This window comes from Mobula birostris, chromosome 27 (assembly GCF_030028105.1).
Source record: "Mobula birostris isolate sMobBir1 chromosome 27, sMobBir1.hap1, whole genome shotgun sequence".
Lineage (NCBI taxonomy): Eukaryota > Metazoa > Chordata > Chondrichthyes > Myliobatiformes > Myliobatidae > Mobula > Mobula birostris.
Genome location: NC_092396.1, coordinates 22,370,510 through 22,384,582, shown reverse-complemented (window position 1 = coordinate 22,384,582; position 14,073 = coordinate 22,370,510). Strand labels below are relative to the sequence as shown.

Below are 14,073 nucleotides of genomic sequence, written 5' to 3'. Positions count from 1 at the left end.
TTCTCAGCTATCAGCCAAGCTCTGGAAGTAATAAATGTTCCAACTCAGTTAACAGTTCTGTTAAATTAATTATGCAATGATGATCTAAAAATCAAAGTACTTTTCAGTCATTGTTTTGATTACTCATTAACTATTGGGAATTTGTATCATTTATTTCCATTGTATAATTAATTGAATAGTCTTGCTTATTCAGGCATAGTTCTGAAAATTAATTATTCTCAGTTGGCATCCTTCAACATTTAATTTATTGGTGCTGATTTATTTGCTGGCATTTGTAAAGTCGTCATTCATCACCGATATTGATTTCTATAGAAAGACTTTTGCTGAACAAGGAATATATGTTAATTAACCTGAGGGACAGCAACCCTGATTCATCAAAAGGTGGTAGATTTGAATATAATTAACTGATCGGACGTTGCGCTACAGTAGAGCAGGTGTTCTCTTCCTGATGATTGCTGGCTATCAACTTTAGTGCCGGCTTCCCTAGCTCAGAACCAGAAGTTTGTTGGATCAAATTTTACTCCACGAAGACCAAAGTTTAGAGTAAAGGCGCGTGTCTCGCTTAAGAGATGCATTTATAATGAGGTAAGTCCGCTGAGCCGTGGCTCAGCTTTACTTGTTATTTAACTGTTGTTAGGCTTTTGTAAGGATGGTTTAGAGGAGACAGGGAGAGAGGAGGCACGGGTGAGGTTAGGGTTTAGGGAATTGGTGGGATGTGGGGGAATTAGAGGGCAGGCAGCAGTCAAAGTCTTCACTCTGCATGTGCAGGTCGGCAACGTGGGTGTGGGACACCTGTAGTCGGATGCTGGATGTCGGGCTGGCAGAGAGTGGATGAGGCAACCCCCCAGGTCGGTCACTGAGTTCAGGAGTCAGAGTTCTGTGTGGGCAGGAGGAACGAGTCTTTGCAAATCGGTGAGACCAGAGTCTGAGGCTGAGTGCTCAGGACCCCATCAGTGTTTGGCGATCAGCATGTCGTAGGGTTGACGTTGAAGATCGAGACCCAAGGTTTGAACTGGAAATCTAGAAAGCCAGAACCGAGTCTGCGAGTTCACTGGGGTGGTCGAAACCGAATGTTTCCAGACCCGAGTCCGCTGGAGGCCTGTGCTGTGGTTAAAGGACTACGTATGAGGGTGGGTGGGGGCGAGGAATGGGGTTTGTTTTGCTGCTGTTGCTTCATTGCTTGTTGTGCTCTGTGCTGCTCTGCCGAGCATTGTGGGTAGGCTATGTTGGTGCCAAAACGTGTGGCAACTCCTATGGGCTGCCTCCAGCACACATTCAGCTGTGCTGATTGCTAGCACAGACCACGCATATCACTGTACACTTCAATGTACACACAACAAATCAACTGGAATCTTGAATGCAGAAGATCTGTTTAATGAAAATCAGAAGAACACTTGCTGCTTCCATAAACAATGGATTATTTGTTTATTTATCTCATTGACTTTTAAGGGCTGTTTTGAGTTTCTGATCTTCTCACGATGATCTTTCAAAGCTTCATCACCCACTATGACGCAGGAAAGGTGAAGAAGGAATAGGGGAAAACACAATGGGTAGTAGAAGGAGGCGGAACAATGAGGGAGGTGATAGGCAGCTGGGGGAGGGGGCAGAGTGAATTAGGGATGGGGGGGGGAATTACTGGAAGTTGGAGAATTCTATGTCCATACCAAGGGGCTGGAGACTACCTAGTCATATACCGTCTAGGTAGTCTCCAGCCCCTTGGTATGAACATAGAATTCGCCAACTTCCGGTAATTCCCTCCCCATCCCTTCCCCTATCCCTATTTCACTCTGCCCCCTCCCCCAGCTGCCTATCACCTCCCTCATGGTTCCCCCTCCCTCTACTACCCATTGTGTTTTCCCCTTTTCCTTCTTCACCTTTCCTGCCTATCACCTCCCTGCTTCCCTTCCCCCAGCCCTTTATCTTTCCCCTTACTGGTTTTTCACCTGGAACCTACCAGCCTTCTCCTTCCCACTCCCCCCCACCTTCTTTATAGGGCCTCTGCCCCTTCCCTCTACAGTCCTGATGAAGGGTTCCGGCCCGAAACGTTGACTGATTGTTTCCACGGATGCTGCCCGACCTGCTGAGTTCCTCCAGCGTGTTGTGAGTGTTGCTTTGACCCCAGCATCTGCAGATTATTTTGTGTTCATGGTTGCAAAAGACAGTTTTCAGAGGCAGTTTCATGAACTCTTTCTAATTCTCCTCGTCTGCCAGGAGGTTAAACATGGCTGTTGAAATAGGTGCCTAGTCCTTTCAGTCCTGAGGGATACAACATTTTTACAAGGACTTGTGGTGAAAATTATATGTTGTTTTCATTAAACTTCATCAAATAATGTCACATATAAAGACTCAAATATCATTGTTTGTTGAAGGACAAGAATTTAAAATATTCGCAGCCTTACAAATTCAAAGAGTGTGAGACAGTACCAGCTCCTTTGATGCCCTCTCCCTGTCTCTTGCTGTTTCTTTCATTGGATCAATTGCTGATACCTTTACTGTGTCTCTGGTACTCCTTCCCATATTTATTTATTTACTGACATACAGTGTGGAATAGGCCTTTCCATCCCTCTGAACCACATCACCCAGCAAGCCCCGATTTAACCCTAATCACCGGACAATTTGCAATGACCAGTTAACCTACCAACCAGTACATCTGTCTTTGGACTGTGGCAGGAAACCGGAGCACTCGGAGGAGACCCAGACAGTCACAGGGAGAATGTACAGACTCCTTACAAGCACGGTGCAAATTGCTGTGCTCTTTCTGAAAGTGCACACACTTCTCCCTGGTTTGAACTATTTTGATGTTCCAATTTAAAGAATTGCATGGGGCACTAGGACCCTGTGTGTGGCGCGTGGCCAAGTGGTTAGGGCGTTGGACTAGCAATCTGAAGGCTGTGGGTTCAAGCCTCGGCCGAGGTACGTGTGTGTCCTTGAGCGAGGCACTTAACCACACAATGCTCCAGTCTACCCAGCTGAGAATGGGTACCGGCAAAAATGCTGGGGGTTAACCTCACGATAGACTGGCGTTCTATCTGGGGGGGCAGTCTCGTACTCTCAATTGCTTCACGCCGTGAAAACCGGCATATTAAACCAACTGATGGGCCACAAGGCTCGTGACAGACTTTAATCTTTAACTAGGACCCTGTGGAGTCCATAAGGCTTTGCTGTTTTAGAACTTCCTCCTGGTTAACGAAAACAAATGGGAATCAGTATTTTTTTCAGTCAATATTGGGACATGAACTCAACAAGTATCTCTTGGATTGGTGAGGGTGGGCAGGGTAGAAACAAGCTTTGCAGCATCCCGGTGCCTGGGTGTCTGAACAACAACATGTTGAGCATCACAAAGTTCTCTGAAAAACTCCATAAAGCACCAAGTGCCATTGATGTCCTTATCACTTGGTAAGCACTTACAGAAAACAGGAAATAAACAGTAATTCATGAAGCATGGAAATCCTCCCTTCCATTTATGTATAATTGAGTGGGATTGGGATGAAGGTGGAAAGATAAACTAAAACTTTGCCACTAAATCTAGGAAATAGATTTCTATCATAATTTCTTTTCTTTCCCTCAGGGAATCAAATCATTTGATAACTGGTAACTTACCTGCTTTTGGGAGTGTAAAGGCCCTTCAACTGAAAAAAAAGTGCTATTTGTGCACTAAGTGAACTCTTAATGGCAGGAGGGACCCGTTACAGAGGAGCTGTAGCAGACTAGTTCACGTTGCGGAGGATACCGTGATTTTAAAATGTTTACAAGCTGATGAAATTCCTGTTGAATGAATTAGTACATAGCTATGCATGCTGCTGTCAGGCAACGACTCAACAACTGCAGAAGCACAGATGCTTGATGGTCGAATAAGAGTTAGTTACTCATAGTTTGGCATACTTGCATAATGGAACACTGCAGAACTGTAAAGTGTAATAAGACCCACAATCTACTCAGCTTCAGGATGCAAGTAAAATTCCATGCGTTTAACTAAATCAGTAATGCATTTCTTAGATTCTGTGATTAGATTTATGTTCTCTATAGTAATTTCAATTGGCAGACTTTCCAAATGAGACTATGTTTTGGTTGCATGCAGACGTAACTATATTAACTCTCATTCAACCATCAAATGTTTACGTTACTGCAACTAGTGCCAGTTAAGGCTCGAATGAGCTGCTAAAACTGGTCTGTACCTCATTCAGTGAGTTGTGCTTTGATGTTCAGTGGGTCTGACCGAAGAAGTGCCACAGAAAAGCTAACAACATGTTCTCCCAGTCATTAAAGTTCAAAGTAAAATTTATTATCACAGTACATTCACGTCACCCCCCTACAACGCTGAGATTCTTTTTCCTGCGGGCATACCCAGAAAAATCTATAGAACAGTAACTGTAAACAGGATCACTGAAAGAGCAGGAGCATAGAAGACAACAAACTGTGAAAATGCAAATATAAATAAATAGCAATAAATAACGAGAGCATGAGATAACAAGAGAAAGAATCCTTAAAGTGAAATCATTGGTTGTGGGAACATCTCAATAGATGAGTGTGGTTGTTGTAATGTGAGCATTATTAAAAGTAAATTAGTACTAATTAGGATAATGAGGAGGGTTCTACTTCCATTCCTTTTACTTCCAGTGTGTTTTGTGTGTAGTGTGCCCGCCATGCTGTACGGGTTGTAAAAGCTGCTATATATACATAACGGCTTTGAAGTTCGAGATAAAGTTGTTTCTTTGGCATGTAGTTGTCAAGTGTGCCTTTTTCAAAGTAGAAGTTACTACAGTAGTTATCCTCTTTTGTTCAAGAACCTAGTAGATCATGGAATAACAAGATAAAAAAGACTCACAACACGCTGGAGGAACTCAGCAGGTCGGGCAGCATCCGTGGAAAAGATCGGTCGACGTTTCGAGCCGGAACCCTTCGTCAGGACTCCGGCCCGAAACGTCGACTGATCTTTTCCACGGATGCTGCCCGACCTGCTGAGTTCCTCCAGCGTGTTGTGAGTGTTGCTTTGACCCCAGCATCTGCAGATTATTTTGTGTTTAAGATAAAAAAGAATCCTTAAAGTGAGATCATTGGTTGTGGGAACATCTCAATAGATGAGTGTAGTTATCCTCTTTTGTTCAAGAGCCTGATGGTTGAGGGTAGTAACTGCTCTTAACTTAGAGGCCTAGCTAGAGGAGTGAAAAATAGGAGAAATGTCCTGTATGATGCAAAGGTTAGGAGGCCCACCAGAAAGATGCTCAAAAAAGTAATTAGACCAGATCATTGGTGGCATCTAGCGAAGTTGTATTGTAACACTGTTACAGTGCCAGTGACCCAGGTTCAATTCCACTACTGTCTCCAGCAAGTTTGTATGTTCTCCCCGTGACTGCATGGGTTTCCCCCAGGGGGCTTCAGTTTCCTGCCACATTCCCAAGATCTTTGTGTTACTAGGTTCATTGGTCAATTGGTGTAATAGGGTGGCATGGGTTTGTTGGGCTGGGAGGATCTGTTACCATGTTGTGTCTCGAAATTTAAAAAAAAATGGAATTAGCCCTAAAGGCCTGAATACAGTACAGCAAGGTTGGTGACCAGTGAATGCATCTTCAAAAATGCTATATCCTATACTGCACCACTGGTCACTGACGCTGGTCAAGACACCACAGCTCAGAATTAGAGCCATACCTAACATTCAAAATCTTCCCCTCATCCTCATACTATTGAATATCCCACTCACTGGTAAAGTTCACTCTCCCTAGAGCACAGGCTTCCACAGGCAAACAGGCAACTCTGCACGAGCATTGCAAGTTTGCCTTTATTGCAAAGATGTTGGGGTTTTCCAGAGGAAGTTCATGAGAATTATCCCGAGGATGAAAGGGTTAACATAGGGGTTAACATATGAGGAGCGTTTGATGCCCCTGGGGTGTACTCACTGGAGTTTAGAAGAATAAGGGAGGGGGGAATATTGAATATTGAAAGGCCCAGATAGAGTGGATGTGGAGAGGATGTTTCCTATAGTGGGGAAAATCTAGAACCAAAGGGGACAGTTTCAGAATACAGGGACATCGCTTAAGGATGGAGATGAGGAGAAATTTCTTTAATTAGATGGTGGCAGGTCTATGGAATTCATTGCCACAGACAGCTGTGAAGCCAAGTCACTGGGTATATTTAAAGTGAGTGTTGATAGATTCTTGATTAATAATGGTGTTATAGGTTATGGGGAGAAGGCAGGTGAACGGGATTGAGAGGAATAATACATCAGCCATGATGGAATGGTGGAGCAGACTCGATGGGCCAAATGGCCTGATTCTGCTCCTATTTTTTAATGGTATTGTTGTCTTAGGGTCTAACATTCAAGATTCAAGACTGGTAGCTCAGCATTCCAGGGCAACACCTTTTCAGACACGATGAATAGGGATGTAAAAGAGGTGGACCAACTGTACTGCTAATCATGGAGAACTTCAGAGCTGCACTTGGAGGACAGACTAGCGGGCTCGTCCACTGTGGTAATATTCTTTTATTGTTTGTTCTCACTACTTCAGACGGAGGTGGATATTCTGCAGTACAGTATTTATCATCTACTTGATACCGATCTTGCAGTTTCTGGAACATTTTGTTCTATGTTCTCTCTTTCTCTGTGACACCAAGAGGATGATTACCAACTATTTCCCAGTATATTCAATTTCACTTCAATTCCAGAAATGATTTCTTCCATAAATTTTTTTGAGCATCATTTCAAACAATGTAGTTACATTAAATAATATCTCTGTCCTCAACTTGAATTGTACAGATAGGCTGAAGTGCATTGGATTTTTGGAGCCCTGCAGTTTCTTAAGTTGTTTGTCTGCTTCATTGTTAACCTGTATCAGGACATGGAAGACTCAATGACTTAAACACTATTAAGTTTGCTTTTCCATCTCTGTTCTTGCTGTCTGTCTTCTTGACTGTATCAATACTTTAAGGTGTTTGTTTAAAATATCCATAGATTTACTGCTTACCCTGCTCCATTTAAAGCCTTTTATATTGTTTATGATACAATAATAAGACCATAAGAAAGAAGAGCTGAAAGAGGCCATTCGGCCCATTGAGTCTGTTCCACCATTCCATCATGGCTGATTTATTGTCCCTCTCAACCCCATTCTCCTGCTTGGTTCTGATGGGGATCAGAACCTTTGGAGCTCTGACTGAGCAAGAACCTGTCAACCTCTGCTTTAAATATATCCAATGACTTGAATCCACAGCTGTTTGGGGCAATGAATTCCACAGATTCACTACCCTCTGTCAAAATAAATTCCTTCTCATCTCTGTTCTAAATGGACGTCTTGCTACCCTGAGACCATGCCCTCTGGCCCTAGACACCCCCACTCTAGGAAACATCCTCTCCACTTCCACTCTATTAAGAACATCCAATATTCAATAGGCCTCAACGATATCCCTCCTCATTCTTCTAAACTCCAGTGAGTACAGGCAGGGAACCATCAAACGCTCCTCTTACATTAATCCTTTCATTCCTGGGATCATTCTCCTGAATCTCCTCTGGACCCTCTCCAATGACAGCACATTTTTTCTTTGATAAAGGGCCTAAAACTGCTCGCAATATGCCAAGTTCAGTCGGTTCAATGCCTTATAAAGCCTCAGCATTACATTCTTGTTTATATATTCCAGTCCTCTCAAAATGAATGCTAGCAATGCATTTGTCTTCCTCACCACTAACTCAACCTGCAAGTTAACTTTTAAGGAATTCTGCACGAGGACTTCCCAAGTCCCTTTGCACCTCTGATTGTTGAATTTTCTCCCCTTTTAGAAAATAGTCTACACTTTTATACCTTCTATCAAAGTGTATGACCATACACTTCCCGACACTGTTTTCTATTTGCCACTTCTTTGTCCAGACCCCTAATCTGTCTAAATCTTTCTGCAGTCTCACTGATTCCTCAATACTACCTGCTCTTCCACCTAGTTTTGCATCCTCTGCAAACTTGGCCCCAGAGCTACCAATTCTGTCAACCAAATCATTGACATATAATGTGAAAAGAGGCAGCCTCAACACTGACCCCATGCAGAACACGAATAGACACTGGAAGCCAACCAGAAAAGGCCTCCTTTTACTTGTACTCTTTGCTTCCTGCCAGTCAGCCTATCTTCTACCCATGCTAGTATCTTTCTAGTAATACCATGGACATTTATCTTGTTAAGCAGCCTCATGTGTGGCACCTTGTCAGAGGCCTTCTGAAAATCCAATTAAACGATATCAACTGACTCTCCTTTTTCTATCCTGTTTGTTATTTTCTCAAAGAATTTCAACAGATTTGTCAGGCAAGATTTCCCCTTAAGGAAACTATGCTGACTTTGGCCTAGTTTATCATGCACTTCCAAGTACCTGAAATCTCATCCTTAATAATCCACTTCTACATCTTCCCAACTACTGAGGTCAGACTAACTGGCCTATAATTTCCTTTCTTCTGCCTCCATTCTTAAAGAGTGGAGTGACAAATGGAATTTTCCAGTCCTCCGGAACCATTCCTGGAATCATTCTTTTGAATCTAGTGATTCATGGAAGATCATTACTAATGCCTCTACAATCTTTTCAGTTACCTCTTTCAGACCCTGGGGTGTAGTCCGTCTGGTCCAGCTGACATAACTGCCTTCAGACCTTTCAGATTCCCAAGCACCTTCTCCTTAGTAATAGCAACCATGCTCACTTCTACTCCCTGACACTCTCAAATGTCTGCCCTGCAGCTAGTGTCTTCCACAGTGAAGACTGATGCAAAATACTTACTAAGTTCATCTGTTATTACTACGTCTCCAGCATAATTTTCCAGTTGTCTGATATCCACTCAGCTTTCTTGTACTCTTTCTATAACTGAGATTACTCTTGGTATCCTCGTTTATATTGTTGATGAATTTATCGTCAGATTTCATCTTTTCTCTCCTTATTGGTTTTTAGTTGCTTCCTGATCCCCTAATCAAGAACCTATCAACCTTCCATTAAATATACCTAATGACTTGGCCTCCACTGCCATCTGTGGCAATTAATTCCACAGATTCATGACTCTCTGGCTAAAGAAATTCCTCCTTATCTCTGTTCTAAAGGGACTTCCTTCTACTCTGAGGCTCTGGTGCAAGACTTGCCTTCTCCTCCACATAACTGTCCAAATGTCTCTTAACTGTTGCATTTGCACCCACCTCAGTCAAGTGTACCCTTCTCTGGCACCTCGATCCTGGCCACTCACAACCCTCTGTGTAAAGAATTACCTCTCAGTTCTGTTTTACATCTCTCCCCACTTGTACCTGTGTGCTCTGGCTTTGGACTCCCTGACCCTGGGGGAAAAGACTGTGACCGTCCATTTTATCCATACCATAATGCTTTTATAAGCCCCCCCCCCACCTTGTTTGGCACTTCAGGTGGCAACCTTTAACATTTCTCTGATTTTACGAGGCCGAGTCGCTAGCTTGATGCTCAACCCAGCATGGATGGAAAGCTTTATAAGGAGCCAGCTGGATTCGAACCCAGGGCCATTTGGCTCAAAGTCTGGTGTGGACACCACTACATCACTGGCAACAGGTATGCTTTTATAAACTTCTATTTTATCAGTCTTTTATCTTTAAATTCATTCTCCTATGATTAAAGGTCCATCATGGCCAATCTCTCCTCACAACTCAGGCCATCTAGTCCAGGAAGCATCCTTGTAAATCTCTTCTGCACCTTCTCCATCTTGTAAGAAGATGACTAAAACTACACAATACTGCGAGTGCGGTCTCACCAATGTCTTAAAGAACTGCAACATCATGTCCCTACTCCTAAATTCATGCCCTGACTGATCAAGGCCAGCCTTCTTCACCACCCTGTATGGCCACTTTTAGTAAACTATATATTTATATTCCTAGGGATTCTTGAAAGATCACTACTAATGCCTCCACAGTCTTTCCATCTACCTCTTTCAGAACCTAGGGGTATAGGTTATCCAGTTCAGGTGATTTATCCACCTTTAGGCCTTTTAGGTCCCAAGCACCTTCTCCTCAGTAACCGTGACGACACTCACTTCTGCCCCTTGGCACTCTCGAATTTCTCAAGTTTCTGGCTTGTTGCTGACTTCTTCCGTAGTGTAGACTGACACAAAATACCCCTGATTCTCTTTTACTCTTTATATGTCTGGAAAAACCTATCAGTATCCTCCTTTTTATTATTGATAGTTTACCTTCATGTTTCACCTGTTCTCCTCTTACTACTTTTCTAGTGGCCTTCTGTTTGTTTTTAAAAGCTTCCCAGTCCTCTAGATCCCCAATAATTTGTGCATGCCCCTCTTTAGCCTTTGTGCAGCCATTGGCTTCCCTTGTCAGTTACAGAAGAAGAATGTTTCTTCTTCTTTGGGATGAAATGATCCTGGGTCTTTCAAATTATTCCCAAAAGCTCCAGCCATTTCTGCTCTACCATCATCCCTGATGAGGTCCTCTTCAAATCAACTTTGGTCATCTCCTCTCTCATGCCTCTATTGTTGCCTTTCAGATTCAGAATCGGAATCAGGTTTACTATCACCGGCATGTGACGTGAAATTTGTTAACTTAGCAGCAGCAGTTCAATGCAATACATAATCTAGCAGAGAAAAAATAAATAAATAAAATAAAAATAATAATAAATAAACAAGCAAATCAATTATAGTATACATATATTGAATAGATTAAAAAATGCAGAAATCAGAAATACTATATGTTAACAAAAAAGTGAGGTAGTAGCCAAGGGTTCAATGTCCATTTAGGGATCGGATGGCAGAGGTGAAGAAGCTGTTCCTGAATCACTGAGTGTGTGCCTTCAAGCTTCTGTACCTCCTACCTGATGGTAACAGTGAGAAAAGGGCATGCCCTGGGTGCTGGAGGTCCTTAATATGGATGCTGCCTTTCTGAAACACCGCTCCCTGAAGATGTCCTGGGTACTTTGTAGGCTAGTACCCAAGATGGAGATGACTAGATTTACAACCTTCTGCAGCTTCTTTTGGTCCTGTGCAGTAGCCCCTCCATACCAGACAAGATGCAGCCTGTCAGATGCTCTCCATGGTACAACTATAGAAGTTTACTCAAATGGAATACCAATACATCTGATTTTAGCTTCTCCCTCTCAAATTGCAGGGTGAATTTTATTACGTTATGATCACTGCCTCCTAATGGCTCCTTTACCTTAAGCTTCCTAATTAAATCTGGTTCATTGCACAAGACCAAATCCAGAATTTCCTTTTCCCTAGTTTACTCAACCACAAGATGCTTTAAAAAGCCATCTTGCAGGCATTTTTTAAAATTCCTTCTGTTGGGATCCTGTGGCAGCCAGATTTTCCCAGCCTACTGCATATTGAAGTTCCACATGACCACCATTTCATTGCTTTCTTACATACTTTTGCTCTCTCCAATTGTAATTTCTACTCCACCTCCTGGATATTACTCAGAGGCTTGTATATAATTCTCATCAGGATCTTTTTGACCCTTGCAGTTTCCTAACTCTACCCATTCTATCTCATTTGATCCAATGTGACTTAACAAAAAGGGAAAGAGTAGGGCTGTCCCTCCAAATCACATGGCATCCTGACTTGGAAATACATTACCGGTGCTTCGCTGTTATTGATAAGTCCTAGAATTTCCTTCCTAACAGTACTGTAGGAATATTAAAATGCAATTAGGACTGTGGTAATTCAACAAGTTACTCACCAACACCTTCAGAGAATAATTATGGACAGGAAATAAATGCATGATTTGCCAGTGATGCCCATATTCTGAACTCTCTGACCCTGTAAATATCAACATAGGAGAGCTAAAAAATAATCAGCAACAAAATGATTAATTTGCAAAGTGTTCTCTTTGTGACCCTTGAAGCGATACGCCCAATATTGATACCGGGCACTTTTCATTCATTATTTCATGCCCTGATATAATTAATTACAACACCAGTTATTCATTATTCATCACTTGTTTTCCCAAGCCAAGATAAACCCTGAATCCCTCAATATTTGAGAAAACCTAATAGCTTTAATGTCTAACTTTTTTTTAATATAGAATAGACGTTTGAGGAAGTTTGGCATGGGACCCAAATCCCAAGAACTTTCTACAGGGGCACAACTGAGAGCATCCTGACTGGCTGCATCACTGCCTGGTATGGGAACTGTACTTCCCTCAGTCACGGGACAGCTCAGCACATCTGTAGTTGTGAACTTCCCATGACTCAGGACATTTACAAGGACAGATGTGTAAAAAGTTGTGTAGGATTATTGGGGGCCCGAACCACCCCAGCCACAATCTATTCCAGCTGCTGCCATCTGGGAAGTGGTATCACAGCATAAAAGCCAGGGCCAACAGGCTCCGGGACAGCTTCCTCCACCAGGCCATCAGACTGATTAACTCACGCTGACTTGAGTATACTCTATATTACATTGACTGTTCTATTTATTATAAATTATTACAAATTATTATGATTGCACATTTAGATGGAGATGTAATGTAAAGATTTTTACTCATGTATGTGAAAGATATGAGAAATAAAGTCAACTCAGTTCAATTCATTTCAGAACTTTATTGCCATTGCTCAGGACAATGGGATTGTGGTGCTGCTGCATTCCATGCAAAACAGATATTTACAATGAATACATCACAGCTTTAAAAAATCCCATATTTACATGCGACAAGTGACTTTGATAGTCCATAACAGGGAGGAGGTACAGGAGCCTGAACCCTCACACTCGATGATTTAGGAACAGCTTCTTCCCTTCTGTGTTATATTTCTGATCAGTCCATAGGCCCATGAACACCACTCCTTTTTTTGTTCACAATTTTTATTATTTTGTAAGTTCTAGTAACTTTATGTCTTTGCACTGCACTATGGCCACAGATCAACGCATTTCATGTTATATCTGGTTCTGATTCTGAAGCGGATTCTTTAATTTCCATCTGGCCATCTCGGATTTCCATTCCGGCTCAGAATAGAGGAGGATCATTAAGGGTGACAGTGAGAAGCTCTGTATAACTGGTTGAAGTAATGCATAACCTCACAAAATACCCACTCACCCTCCCCATCAGGGCGAAAGTGAAAGTGTCTGTAGTTCCCATATAGGCCTCAGCCGACCTCAAAACCCGCGAAATCAGAATTAAACCAACTCATCCTCAATCCTGAGGGAATACTTAAGATGATAAATACTTATGCTTAAGTTTTTAAAAAAATTATTTTCAGCCTGTTGTAATTGCTTGCCATGTGATTACAATTGCCTTCTGCTACAGTACAAGTGGCTTCATTAATCCTTGCAAGGATGTTAACTGGGTAATGGTCTCGGTCTGAAACATCGACTGTTTACTCTTTTCCATAGACGCTGCCTGGCCTGCTGAGTTCCTCCAGCATTTTGTGTGTGTTGCTGCATATTGGCTTCTATAACTGAATTTCATACTTGAACGTGCAGAAGTGACTCTGACCTCAGTGAGCCCCTGTACCAAATGGAGAGGCCACGAGAGAGATGCCTCAAGAAAATAAAGAAGCAAAATTAGGAGAATGTTTACTTTTGTTATTGTAAGAGAACAAGTAGAAGTCTCTTGGCAAAGTCATATCTATCATAACACTTAGAAAATATTCTAACAATGGTTAGTGTACATTACTTTAAAACATGCAAACACAGAAACTTAGATTAGAGTCTACTGAAATCATGTTGTGCAAATTAGAAAGCATAAACTGGAAAAAAAGTGATAATTTGCACAACTGAAAATAGAAGTATTACTCTCAAACTGTGCAATTGCTAACGGTGGTATTTATAGCCTCTGGCTCTATCTGTCTGTCTAGTTTGCCGCAAAGCATCTCAATTGATTTAGTTGTTCCATTCATCGTAATCGTTCTAATCGGTCTCCCTTCTTTCCAACCCTGACATCATCATTCACTCTGTTAGACTGATGATGATGGAAGTTCCTAAACTTGGGCATGGTAGATGGCAACATTTTTATTTAATTTTAGAGTTTACACCATAGTCCACAGTTTTGAGTCTGAAGATAAAGATTAGCTTTATTTGTCACGTGTACATCAAAGCATGCAAGTGAAACACGTCATATGCACCAAATTAAATCAGTGTGGGTTGTGCCGGGCAGCCCACAAGC

The 14,073-nt window shown here is 42.1% G+C and overlaps 1 long non-coding RNA gene across 1 annotated transcript; it reads left to right on the top strand.

The window, feature by feature from the left end:
- Window positions 1-513: 513 nt before the first annotated feature.
- LOC140188534 (uncharacterized) lies at window positions 514-9,520 on the top strand. Its single transcript, XR_011883321.1, has 3 exons — window positions 514-585; window positions 6,305-6,467; window positions 9,401-9,520. It is a non-coding gene; the product is annotated as an uncharacterized lncRNA (long non-coding RNA).
- The last annotated feature ends 4,553 nt before the right edge of the window (window positions 9,521-14,073 follow it).